The sequence below is a fragment of the Mus caroli genome, unplaced genomic scaffold (genome assembly GCF_978045245.1).
Source record: "Mus caroli unplaced genomic scaffold, Mus_caroli_1 scaffold_9, whole genome shotgun sequence".
Lineage (NCBI taxonomy): Eukaryota > Metazoa > Chordata > Mammalia > Rodentia > Muridae > Mus > Mus caroli.
In genome coordinates, this window is record NW_028227264.1 from 67,483,519 (window position 1) to 67,497,602 (window position 14,084).

Consider the following 14,084-nt stretch of genomic DNA (forward strand, 5'->3'; position numbering starts at 1 on the left):
AAGGCTGGGAGGATGGCAGGAGGCAGTGCTCAAAGAGATAGAATGGCTACAGGTTGGCTATTTAAAGTTAGTTTAGTTTAGTTTAGTTTAGTTTAGTTTAGTTTAGTTTAGTTTAGTTTAGTTTAGTGAGAAACACATAAAGCCAGTGACTTTAACATAAAACCAGCTATCTCTCCTCCCAGCTCCTTTGTTCCACAGGCACCTTAGGGCAGAGGTTGGGAAATCGGCCAGTCAAGACACAGGAAATGAAGGATATGCATAGCCAGGTCTTCCCAGATACCTGATATCTTCAGATATTCCCTCTAGCCGGGACCCGGACATATGGACTGGGAAGGGTGAACTGTCAGGAGGTCCTGACAGAGCAATTATGCTTCTCTATACCACTCTTGAGTTTTTATTCTTTCTTAGGTAATGACAAGTTCCCAGTGTTTATGGGTTTTGATCTCAGGCTCCATCTCTCAGTGGAGAAATGTCATTTAAATTTTTTAACCCACCATAAGCCAAACCAAATGACCCCCTTCTAACACATAGACCAGCTAGACCAACAACTTGGGCTTCTTACATTCTTCTGAGATGCCAAGTGTTTGACTGCATTGTGCCTGGTATTCGTTTTCATTTCCAATTTACAGAAGCACAAAGGGAGGAAGAGAAGGTCAAGAAACTGATAACAAAGCTTAGATTGGGTTCACTGTAGCCTGACGGAGAAGTTGAATACATCCTAGATGAACTCCAGCCTGAGGGTACTTTAAACCTTTCCCTTCCAGGTTACTCTCGAAATGGGAGAAACACGGGTATCAAAGGACACATTTCTACACGCCACACATATTGAACGAACACATTGTCTGAGCTACCTAAAATCTGCTGACTTCGGGTCATTTCCAATGTATGTTGTCACAGACATAAACACTTAAGTCAATGCCGGCTGAATCATGGAGTCAAGGAAAGTCCCTATAAGGCCACTCGTTTGAGCCTCCCTCTGGTGACAAAGCACTGGCACCAGCAAGGTGATGTAACTTGACCACTCTCATAGTTAATAAGTGACTTCTCCTGAACTCAGCCCAGGTCTCCCGATCCAGCCCAGGCTCCATCCCCGTTACATAACACCACCTAGAAAGTGCCAAGACTTCTGAACTCTCCAACTTTGCCACAGTTCCAATGAGCGAGTCCAAAATACACACACATAACCCAAGCCATGTCCAGCAGAGAGATAAGAGGGTGCCAACGGTATACAGATACGGCGGGTACTAGGAGGAACCCTCCTTATCAGCAAAGATGTCGACACCGTGTTCCTTTTTCTCCTCATTAGAACATAACTCTCAGAGCTCTGATCCCGATCCCGTCCAAGCCATCTCAGCTGACCAAACCATCAGCAGCTTTGTCATTTTTGTCTCTGCTCTGGCTGCTTATTAGCTGTGTGCTCTGGGTGAAATATATTTTGGACCTGGCTCTCCTAGCCTGCAAATGGCAATGGCATATACCCTCATCCTTGGGGCCATGAGGATGTCCTGAAGTCATGGGCACAGACCACGTACTAAGTGCTCACCAAGGTTAGTGGTCTTCTGGGCCTTCCCAGAATATATCGGCAGGAAGCACTGTAATGTGAGTGCGTAGTCACTTTATCTCCAAGTGTGCTGGTGCCCCTGGATACTAATGCTACAAGAATAGTTACAGTAACATTTCCTGTAGTCATCTCTTGAGTAAGGACATGGTGGGTGTTCTCTCTCTCTCTCTCTCTCTCTCTCTCTCTCTCTCTCTCTCTCTCTCTCTCTCTCTCGTGCATGTATGTGTGAATGTGTGCATTGGAGTGTGCACATATGTGTCTCCCCCTCCCCTTCTCCCTCTCTCTTAGTCCTTCTTTCTCCTTGTACCTCTTCTCTCTTCTCTTCTCTTCTCTTCTCTCTCCTCTTCTCTCCTCTTCTCTTCTCTTCTCTTCTCTTCTCCTCTCTTCTTCTTCTTCTTCTTTCTCTCTCTCCCCCTCTCTCCTCTCTCTCCTCTCTCTTTCCTCTCTCCTCTCTCTCCTCTCTCTCCTCTCTCTCCCCACCTCCTCCTTCCTCTCCACCCCATGCCTTCTCTGGCCAATAGTCCCCATGGCACATCTACAATTTCATTTCTTTCTCCTGTAGTCTAGAATCACTGGAGTTTGCATGAATCCTTCCATTGTTTTTGCCTCCACCCTAACATAATACCCAGAACATCTTGGAGAGCCTGGCCTCTCCTTCCCTTCCAGACACTGCTCGGCTCTAAGGCCTGCTTCTCATAGCCCTGGCATCTCAAAGCAACTACAATGTTTCATTGCCGGCAGGGGATGCTTTTGCTTTCAATTTTGAAGCACATCAGAGGTCCCCACCTCCTTTTAAGTTAAGGGCATGTAGAGTTTTATGGTCTGGCTGTCTTTTCTCTGAGCCATGAGCATTTCTCTGAGCAGGTGAGTAGCTAGAAAAGCATAACCCTGCAGTTGAGCCCTTCCCCCTCCACACTGGATAACCGGCCTTGCCCTAAATGACACTTCCAGGAAGCTCTCCAGCACACACCTCTCTCCCCAGCTGCCACACTCTCATGTGGCTCTTGCTTGCCTCTGGATTTTTGGAACAGAGTCTTGGCAACACATCCTGTCCGTCACTCACGCAGCAGAGGGAGTCTGCCAGGATTGTTTATGCTTTCACCCATACCTGTTTTCTTCCTTCTGTTTTAATAATTCAATGGCCTCGGATGGACTTCTTTGTCCTGATGGCATAGTTACCGCTTAGTAGTGGGCATGTGTGTGGTGCAACACAGGCATGACCATTGTGTTTTCCCCAGTGCTATGAAGCAGCTAAGTTGGGGACTTGCTGCTTTTTTTTTTTTTTAAGATTTATTTATTTTATGTCGATGAGTACACTATAGTTGCCTTCAGACACACCAGAAGAGGGTGTCAGACCCCATTACAGATGGTTGTGAGCCACCATGTGGTTGCTGGGAATTGAACTCAGGACCTCTAGAAGAGCAGTCAGTGCTCTTAACCACTAAGCCATCTCTCCAGCCCTGAGCCTGGTGCTTTTGATCCCCAATTACTACACTGTCCCTAGCCCTGCTAGTAATCTCACATGGGTGGAATTTTGATATCATTCTTACCAAGGAGCTAATAATGCTTAAAGCCAGGATCCAATGGAAACGGGTGTTTCAGGGGGAAGACAGTCTGATTCGGGAGCTCTAAGGTAGGACCTGGTATCAGGAGTTCCTAACAAGCCAGTGAGATTTGCGTCTCTGTGTCTCATGAGCTGATACTGGACAGGCTGCAGCTGGACCCTCAGCTAAGTCTGATTGCCTGAGTCTGGAACATGGAAGGAGTGGGGAGGGCAGTTTGCTGATAGGTCTTGTAGGGGAAACAATTGTATCAGCTATTATTGGGACAAAACTCTTGGCAGAAGCAGTTCAAGTGAGGACTGGTTTATTTAGGCTCATGGTTTAAAGGGAAGGTGTGGTGAGGCAGCTGATCCCAGAGCATCCAGAGGTAGAACAGGAGGAATGCTAGCGTTCAGCTTGCCTTCTCCCTTTCGCTGAATCTGGGACCCCGGAGCATGGGCTGACGCCACCCACATCCATGACCAGTTCCCCACCCCCACCCCCACCCCCACCCCCCTCAGTTAAACCTCTCTAAACGTTCTCGCAGACATCCCCAGATGTCTGTTCCTATGGCAATTCTAAATCCAGTCAAGTTAACAAGAAAGATGAACCACCATATAATTACCATATATGTGTTTATGTAAATATAAATGGAATTACTTGCGGGGATTGGAAATATAGCCTCGTGGTAGAGCGTGTGCTTAGCATGTGCAGGGCTCTGTGTCGTTTCCAACGTACACATGCATACATACCCATACAAGTGCTAATCAGAACCATAGAACTCTTAACAGACACTAAGAACATTCACAATACCTCTTACTATATAACTCTTACATTGATGATTGTTTCTTACTGAATGGTTCTATCCATCACACACACACACACACACCTATCTACAGCCAATATATGGTTGTATAGTTAGCACACAGATTTCAGGTCCCATACAAGTGTTTTGTTATCTCCCACAGCCATCAGTAGTGTGCAGGAGTGCCCTAGTTATGGTCTCTACTGCTGCAATGAAACACCATGCCCCAAAAGTGTATCGGGGAGGAAAGGGTTTATTCGGCTTACATTTCCAGATCAGTCACTGGAGGAAGTCTGGACAGGAACTCAAGCAGGGTTGGAACCTGAAGGCAGGAGCTGACATAGAGGCCATGGAGGGGTGTTGTTTACTGGCTTGCTTCCCATGGCTTGCTCAGCCTGCTTTTTTATAGAACCCAGAACCACCATCTCAGGATGGCACAATAGGCTAGGCTTTCCCCATTGATCACTGATTGAGAAAATGCCCTACAACTGGATCTCATGGAGTCATTTCCTCAATTGAGAACACATTCTTTCTAGTGACTCTAGCTTGTGTCACAAAACCAACCAGTTCAGGGAATCTATGATCAAATGGGTAGAAGTATTTAAACTCTGCAAAGATATTTCCTCAGATAAACTATTCACAACATAACACACAATGCATCTTTTTAAAGATTTTATTATATTTTTTAAAAGATGTATATGTGTATGTACATTAGTGCTTTATTTGCATGGCAGAAGAGGGTTTCAGACCCCATTGCAGAGGGTTGTCATTGCTGGGAATTGAACCCAGGTCCTTTGGAAGAACAACCAATGCTCTTAACCGCTAAACTCTCTCTCCAGCCTCACACATAACACACTTTCTATGTTATTCTATAGAACACTAAATTGAGCCCCAGTCTGTTGTGATGACCAGTTTCTGTGATGTGACTACTTCTGAGGTGACTGATATTTCAAAGGCAGCATACCGGCAACCCTTCTTCAATATTTCCGCCCCACATACAACATTGCCGTGATAACCTGTAAGGCATAGATTCTCTCTCTCTCTCTCTCTCTCTCTCTCTCTCTCTCTCTCTCTCTCTCTCTCTGTGTGTGTGTGTGTGTGTGTGTGTATGTGTAAAATACTGGCACTACTTTAATTAACTTGTCAAGTTTTACAGTTTGCTCTTGTGAACTAGCAGGGGCTAGCCCCAGAACATTGAGAGCTCTTTAGTTTTCAATTTTAGCCTTACCTTGACTGGGATACCCAAAGGGACTTTCTCCCTACAGTTTCAGACTTAGGTCCTACCCTGGGTCTCAGGAAACTGAACTGGAAATATTTGTATCGAATTTGACCTTATATTTAAAAAATGCATCAAATCTAATTGCACAATACTAAATGTTCAGATGCTGATCATACACAGAGCCAGCGCAGAGACGTAGCCTGACCACAGCCCATGTGGTCACTTGACATTTGCAATAACCACGGCCTTAGCTTCTACTTCATATCAGTCTGGGCTGATATTGCACAGTGCTTCAGCTCTTTGTGCCATTTCTTATGCACATAGGGGGCACTTTGGTGGTGTTTAGCCTTCCATTACATGCATTGATGAGCTCAGTCTGCATGTTAGACTTTTTACAAAAGAAATCATATCATGTGCACGTGTGCATATATGTATATTGTGCATGTCTATGTGGTGTACTCACAAAGCATATAGGTGGGCCTTCACATAATGCGCAGGCTGAGATCAACACTGGGTATTTTCCTTGACTATGTTCCATCTTATATTTTAAGAGAGAGTCTCTCTCTGTAGCTGGAGGTCATTGACTGAGGTAAGCTGGCTGGCCAGAGAGCACAGGTTGCAGATGTGTAACTCGAGACTTTCATGTGGGGGCTCAGGTTCTGAAGTCAGGTCTTCACTTACTGAGGCATCCTGCCTGACTGCCCTGTATGCTTCACAGCGCCTAGCTGCCTTCCCTTTGGTGTTGTGGATACGAGATCCACCCAAGATAAATGTAGCAAGACCGCATCCACTTTGATCAGCGTCAAGTATTCCTTTGTTTGAATGGATCTCAATCTATCATTGATTTTACTCGTTCTACACGTAGTGGGTTGTTTCCAGAGGCTGGTTCTTAGGAACTGAGGTGCCAAAACGTCCTGCTATGGATAGTAATGTTATTCTACTCAAAGCAAGTCCTCCAAGCCAGCCTTCCTCATTCAGTGAGCTCCTCTCTTCCTAGGGCACACCCAAGGCCATCGGTCCCTTTGTGTGAACGAGCTTTTACTTCGCTAAGTCCTGAGGCCACAGTTTCTGTGGATCATAGTTCTCCCATGAAGCTGCCCTTTCATCAGGACATCTGCATTTATTCTAAAGGGTCACGGTATCTGGCTCTACATCAGTAAGCGGGGTGAGAGTGACAGTGGCCACAGAACCAAGGGCTAAGTTGTCTGGCAGCTGATCAGTGAGGCTCCTAGAGAGAGGCTCAGTTCAGGGAAATGGCTCCCTGGTGTGTATCAAACAAAGATCAACAGTGAGCTCCCTTGCCTGGAAGTCCACCAAGCACTCTGCCCTGACGTGACTTGGTCTGGAGAGAGTGTTGCCCATCAGTTGTTTGGCGGGTGGCCCCCACCTTTAGGGTATCCCTTGGGAAATTTTTGGAGAGATGAGAGGGAGGGGTAAGAAAGGAAGCAAGGGGAAAGAAGACAAGATTTTTGTTGTTTTCATCTGCTTGGCTCCGAGCACACCCTTACCCCTAACTGGCGTAGCTCTGTCTCCTCGGTGTTTAGCTGTAGTCTTTCAGCTTTGCAAATGTTTGTGCTGCAGAGATTCACCCTCTGACAGCCCCAGAGAATGTTTTCAGTGAGCCAGCTGCAAAGCACCGTCTCTCTCTCACACACAGACACACACACACTCACAAAGTTCACACATATACACTCGCAGAGTTCACACACACACACTCACAGAGTTCACACACACACACTCACAGAGTTCAGACACACACTCCCAGAGCTCACACACACACACACACACACACTCACAGAGTTGTCTTCACACCTGCCTTATTCATCACTTCCTGTTTGAATTCTTGCTTTCTCAGGAGAGCACTAACAGCCCCCATGTCTCCCTATCAAGAACGGACCCACATTGCTACTGTTAACCCTTGACCAAGTTTTCCCAGCCTGCTCTGGGCCCCAGCTCAGCCACACACCATAGCTCTGTAAGGCATTTGTGAGAACAACAACCCGAGTATAATACATATAAAGCACCCAGGGAAAAGCACAGATGGTACAGCTAGGTAGGTCAAGGGCCAGAACACCAGGCAGGTACGGATGTGGAGGCGGGAGATTCAGAAGTTTAAGGTTATCCTCAGCTGCATATCAGTTACAGACTAGCCTAGGTTACATGATGCCTGTTCTCTAAATTAATTAATTAATTAATTAACAAAGCAAGTTGTAGGGAACTAGGAATTTGGCTCAGTTGCTGAAATACTTGCCATAATAAGCATGAAGCCCTGAGTTTAGATCTCCAAGGTCCACACATCAAGCTGGGTGCTGTGGTTCAACTTCCAGTATTAAGATGGGGATCCTGCCACCTCAGTTTTGGGATAGGGTGTGGTGGACAGGTAGGTTCCTGGTGGACTCACTGACTGAGCCAGTCTTTGAACTCCACTTTCCCTCAGAGACCCTGCCTCAAAGTACAAGATGGGAAGCGGCTGAGAAAGACACGGGGCCCCTGGCCTCGGGCCTCTGTGTGTGCACATGTGCAGACACGGGGCACATGCACACAGACACACCACTCACATACAAATGTCAAAAATAAAATTTAAAAACCAACAAGAACACGCCATCAATACCTGCCTGCATCTGTTGTTCCACCCCACCTTATAGAAGTGATAAATCCCACATCTGAGGTGGAACTTTTTATCCACAGACCCTGACTCTTCCCGGGACTATCACCTTATCTGAGCTAACTAGTATCAGTTTCAGGGAGGACTCTGTCATTCAGGGATCTGAACACTCATGCAAGTCACCCCTTCCCAGTAAGGATAATAGTGTAGAATGAATGGCATTCAGGAGCTGGCGTCAGTATACGCCTGTGACTTCAGAAGCCTGTGACTTCAGAAACACAAGCATGCGCACAGCCCACCAACTGGGGAATTCAGAGTTGCTTTTGTCCTAACGAATGTCAGGCTCTGTCACACCGCTGACCCATGCTTAAAATAGCGTGGCTGCCGATTGATTTCTGTAGAATACGTTTGCTTTCTAATGTCTTCAACTTGCTCATTTCTGTTAGCATAAATATTCTTTTTGGGTGCTCAAACATTCAAAGCCAAGAATTTTTCCTCTTCTGCTAGAAATAGAAGTGTGTGTGTGTGTGTGTGTGTGTGTGTGTGGTGTGTGTGTGTGTGTGTGTGTGTGTGTGTGTGTGTGTGTGTGTGTTTGCTCTGAGTGGCCTTGGCGCTCTATTTTATTTAGTTTCATTTCTCTGTCTGGTATTCAGCACAGCATCATTTTGATTTCTAGGGGTTTTTGTTTTGTTTTGCTTTTCCATTTGAAAGCCTGGGTCAGAGGGAAACTGGCTGGCTACGGTTTACAAATGTGTTTTCAAAGCTTAAGCATCTTCAAAAATAATTTTTCGGGGTCTAGAGAGGTGGCCCAGAGGTTAGGAGCAATTACCACTCATTCTCTGCCAAGGACCTGAGTTCAATTCCCAGCGCCTAACATCGCAGCTCACTGTCTGTAACTCCAGTTCCAGGAGAAATGACAACCTTTTCTATCCTCCAAAAGACCAGACACACAGAGGCAAGATGCTCATATACATAAAAATAATAATGATGATGATAATAATAACAACAGCAACAATAATAATAAACTTTTAGGAGCTGGAGCAATGGCTCAGTGGGAAAGATCATTTGCTATATATACATGAGGACATGAGTTCACATCCTAGGACCCCCATGTAAAAGTGAGCATGGGCCTCTATGCCTGTAACTTTAGTCCTATGGCTATGGAAACAGGAGGGGTCTTTGGGATTGCCAGCCACCAGCCTGTCCCCAGTGTCAGTGAGACCCTGTCTAAAAGAAAGAAGGGAGAGAGAGTCATAGGCCAGGACACACAAATCCTCCTCTAGCCTACACTTTTTCATACAAACACTTGCACATAGGGACATATACTACACACATATACATACCACACACATATGCACACATACCATATACATACACACACACTGTATCATACACACCAGACATACACTGCACACACATACACATATATACATACATATACATGCACACATATACATACACCACACACAAAAAAACACATATACCATACACAGATACACACATACTATACACACATACAACACACACATAAATAGACATATACCACACATACACATATACCACACATACACACACCACACACATATACATACCACACACATATGCACACATACCATATACATACACACACACTGTATCATACACACCAGACATACATTGCACACACATACACATATATACATACATATACATGCACACATATACATACACCACACACAAAAAAACACATATACCATACACAGATACACACATACTATACACACATACAACACACACATACACACACATAAATAGACATATACCACACATACACATATACCACACATACACACACCACACACATATGCACCACACACATACCACTAAAAACAATAGCAATAATTTCATAACTGGTTTGTATAGGCACACTCAGTATAATTAGCAATATATGGCTACACTTATATAGTCCTTATATTTTTAAATCCTGAAATATTCTCCTTTATAAAAGCTATGTGCCCTGAGCATGGTAGCCCACACCTTCAATCCCAGCACTAGTAGTGGCAGAGGCACGTGGACCTCTGGGACTTCAAGACAACTTAGGTCTACACAGGGAGTTCCAGGCAGCCAGGACTACATAAGTAGAGCCTATTTCAGAAAAACAACCAAAAGAAATAAAAGCAATACAAGTCAAAAGAACCATTCTGCCATAGAAGAATGAAGAATGGAGTACTGCTGCCAGCTATAACACAAATTAACTTGAAACCATTTGCTGAGGGGAAGAAGAGAGATAGAGACTCCAGACTGCAAGACTCCATTGCTATGAGCAGTCAAAGCCATCAACAGAAAGATGAGCGGCAGTCAAGGCGGGGACAAGCGTCAGTTAGGCCAAGCTGATATGATGCCAAGATTTCTTTGGGGGCTGACATGCTGCCATTACAAATGAATGTCATTGTCTAACTTTGGGGACATTCAAAAAACAGTAAATTATACATTGTAAATTAGTAAGACTTGTGGCATGTGAATTTGGTCCCAATTTTCAGTTAGGTCACATTAAGTAGAAAGTGTCAGGATGGGGAACCTGGGAGATGTCTTGGCGTGTATGGTGCCTGCCACACAAGCATGAGGATGGGAATTAGAATACCCCGCACCCACATTAAAAGCCAGGCAGGCCCAATGGCCCCCACAGTCGGCAGACAGAGACAGGGATCCCTCGGGGCAAGCTGGTCTAGCCACACTGGTGAACTCCAGGTTCCTCAAGAGACCCTGCCTCAATAAATAAAGAAGAATCACAAAGGACAGCAAATGTCAACCTCTGGTCTACACACACACACACACACACAGAAGAATATGCTGGGAATGAACTATTGACGCTTCAGTCAGCAGCAGCTGCTGCTGTCTGCTCATTGTTTCCTTCTGGTCCACGTTCCATGTTGTTGGAATGGAAGAAGTCGGTGTTGTTTTTCCAAGATGCCAGGGACACAGTTTCCACATTACCACATTTTAAGTTGTCATATGTGAACGTCACCCGCCGCTCACTAACAAGGCTGGAGCTCAAGGAAGACCCATTGAGTTGGTATGGGGTCTTACGTAATGGATGATGGGAAGGGCCGGAAGCAAGCGAGCTGTGATGACCACCCATGGAGGAGGAAAAGAAGGATATCGCAAGGAAAGACAGAGGGCCCGGTAGGCAGAGAGACACTCGTGTGGGTGCCAGGAAAGGGGGAGCCCTAGCGAGAAGCACTCTGAGAAGGTTTTCAGAGATTTGCTGTGAGGCTCACACATTACACAGTGCAGTTCTCTGTAGAATCCCTTGTGTGTTGCGGCAGGCCATGACACCTCACTGAGGTGGGGGGACTCCATGGAAGGAAAGGAAGAGGCCCCTGCTTGTAGGCTTTGCCTCCAGTGCATTTGATAGAACTCTCAGTTATGCTTCTGATCATGGGCCCTACTATGTGTGCTCCCTCACCCTACTATGTTCCCTTGAATTTTTGTTTTTCCTGTATAGTGGCAGAAACACACCTTTATCAATAGTCCCAGATTGGGCTTCCTAAGTATGCTCTTGATCTCGGGCATGAATGACTCAAGTACTTCCCAGGCATGGTCTAATTTGAAACAACCTCTCGAAGGGGCGTATCCCCAATTGATAAAGGAAATAAAGACTTGTATTTAGAAATAGGCTCATGCTGACTGTGGTGGTGAATGCCTTTAATTCCAGCAGTCAAGAGGCAGAGGCAGATGCAGGAGCATTGCTGTGAGTTCCAGGCCAGCCAGAGCTGCACAGTAAAAGAGAAGGGAGGTCAGGGTGGTGAGGAGGGAGGGAAGGAAGGAAGGAAGGAAGGAAGGAAGGAAGGAAGGAAGGAAGGAAGGAAAGAAGGAAGGAAGGAAGGAAGGAAGGGAGGGAGGGAGGGAGGGAGGGAGGGAGGGAGGGAGGGAGGAAGGAAGGGATGGACTGAGGGACGAAGAGAGATAAGGAAGGAAGGAAGAGAGAGAGGGAGGGAGGAAGGAAGGAAGGAAGGGATGGACTGAGGGAGGAAGAGAGATAAGGAAGGAAGGAAGGAAGGAAGGAAGGAAGGAAGGGAGGGAGGGAGGGAGGGAGGGAGGGAGGGAGGAAGGGAGGGAGGGAGGGAGGGAGGAAGGAAGGAGAGATGGAGGAAGAGAGATAAGGAAGGAAGGAGGGAGGGAGGGAGGGAGGGAGGGAGGGAGGGAAGGAGGGAGGGAGGGAGGGAGGAAAGGAAGGAAGGAAAGAAAGAAAATGCCCAGAATCACACAGAAAGCACCTTTGTTAACTCTCTCCAGTTGTTATAGATTTGCATAGAGTTGTGGCATGAGTGCGTGCTTGCTTGCTTGACAGATTGTGTGTACGTGCATATGTGCGTACATGAGTATATATTCATGTGTGGAACCCAGTTGACCTCAGCTGTCCTTGTCAATCATATTCCTTTTGACTCCAGGTCTCACTGAACCTGGGGCTTGCAGGGTCTGCTAATCTGGGAAGCCCCAAGAATCTTCCTGCCTCCTCCACCCTTCTAGTGCCCAGATGACGAGCACTCATGCTGAGCCCTGAGCTTTTGATGGGTGCAGGGGATCGAGCTTTTGTGGGTGCTGGAGATCGAATGCAGATCTTCCTGGCTAAGCAGCAAACCCTCACCAAGGAAGCCATCCCCTCAGACCCCGACTTCTGTCATTCTTAATCAAGACATGATAGAGACATCTTCTCCAAAGTGTTGGACATTGAAAGAGGCAGTTCCCCAGCTGGACAGTTCAGGAAGAGTCTTTGTGTCTAAGAGTCCAAGTGGCTGTAGTTGTCAAGCTCCTCCTTCAGAGGCTTTTATTAATGTGTTTGTGGCCAAATATTTAGTTTATAGGTTGTGTACTGGGAGGTAGGGTGCGAAGGGAGTAGCTAACTCTTATTATCCCGTGTGGGGATACAAACACTTGAAGGAAGGTTTGCTGGCTCCTGTAGAGTTGAGCCGACCCAGGACGCCCATCAACCTGGATGTTCATCACACAAAGCACGACTCTGATGGTCTTTCCCGATCACCCTCTTACTCTGACGTTGATTAGCTGCTTTTTTCCCCCCAGCCTGCATGCTTCAGTGACTTCTGTGAGCTTTTTCTTGAACTCACAGTTCCCTTCCTGTGCACCACGGTGCTCTTTGATTTATTAAGATTTGTTATTGCTTTGATGTTCTTGGTAGGAACTGCCCTTTCCCACCTTCTGGGTTATCAGAGATAGGTTTGTCCATCTGCGGCCTGATTCAAACAGATTAGGCCAGCTGACTTCTTTTTCCCCACTCTCATTACATAGCCCAACTGGCCTGTCAACCTCCCTTCATTTCCCAAGTGCTACCATCCTTCACTCGTGGCACCACACCTGGCTTGCCCTCCTCACTTCTGGTCTCTCAGTCACTCTTTGCTCCCCGCAATTCTTCAGAACAAACACTACCTGGGAGGTGCGTTTTGACGTCCAGGCCTTTCATTCGACCTTCAGGTCTGTGTGTAGAGGGTTTCTGGTATCCTTCCTCCACCCCATCGGTAGTCCTGCCATGGTCTGACTTCTGCTGTTTGCCACTACCCATGTTTCTTGTATGATTTTGTTTTGTTTTGTTCTCAACATGAAACCCCTTACGGTAGTCTTGGGCTGCCTTCGAGTCTCTTGTCTTCACTCCCTACGTGGCCGACATTTGCTGTCTGTGCACACGTATTTATTTTATCCTCGTTTCTCCCAGCCACATCTTTAATTTTCTTCTCTCCTGTTATTTCTCATAGAATATCCACTCCAGGGTTTGTTACAAGCCCCGTGAGTCTTCCTCCATCCATTAAATAAAAGTATCCAGATGGCTGAGGGCTGGAGTAGATGCTAAATCTCTCTGGTTGGCCTTGGCTCTGCCAGAGTCTCCAGCAGCCATCCAGTTCCCGAGAAGACAGAAGTTAATGAGCTGGGGAGAGAGACTAGGGGTGAGACCAGGACAAGGGAGCGGCATCTCAGCTCGGAGGAATCACTGACACCTGAAAGCGCCCCCTATTCCCAGGCAGCTAGAATGAGGATCTTAAAGCCCACAGTACAGTGACAGACCTACTCTAACAAGGTCACACCTAACAAGGCCACACCCACTCCAGCAAGGCCACACCCACTCCAGCAAGGCCATACCCACTCTATCCGGGCCACACCCACTCTTACATGACCACACCTTCTAATAGTGCCACTCCCTGGGCTGAGCATATACATACAAACCATCACACTGCCTAAGACCATCAGAAAACACATATATTTGCATCACGATTCAGTTACAGTCATGAGTTAGCAATGAAAATAATTTGATGGTTGGGGGCAGTTCCCATAAGTAATTAAAGGAAGAGCCACTGATCCAGACA

At 46.4% G+C, this 14,084-nt stretch overlaps 1 protein-coding gene across 6 annotated transcripts in view; it reads left to right on the forward strand.

Moving 5' to 3' along the window:
* The window catches only part of Rhobtb1 (Rho related BTB domain containing 1), a 136,387-nt gene that overhangs the window by 67,698 nt on the left and 54,605 nt on the right, over nt 1–14,084 (forward strand). The window contains exon 4 of one of the 6 annotated variants that reach the window (XM_029482899.2): nt 1,307–1,547. The exons of the other annotated variants lie outside the window; for them this stretch is intronic. The gene's annotated coding sequence lies outside the window, so the exon portion shown is untranslated. The remainder of the gene's footprint in view (nt 1–1,306; nt 1,548–14,084) is intronic. 6 annotated transcript variants of the gene reach the window in all.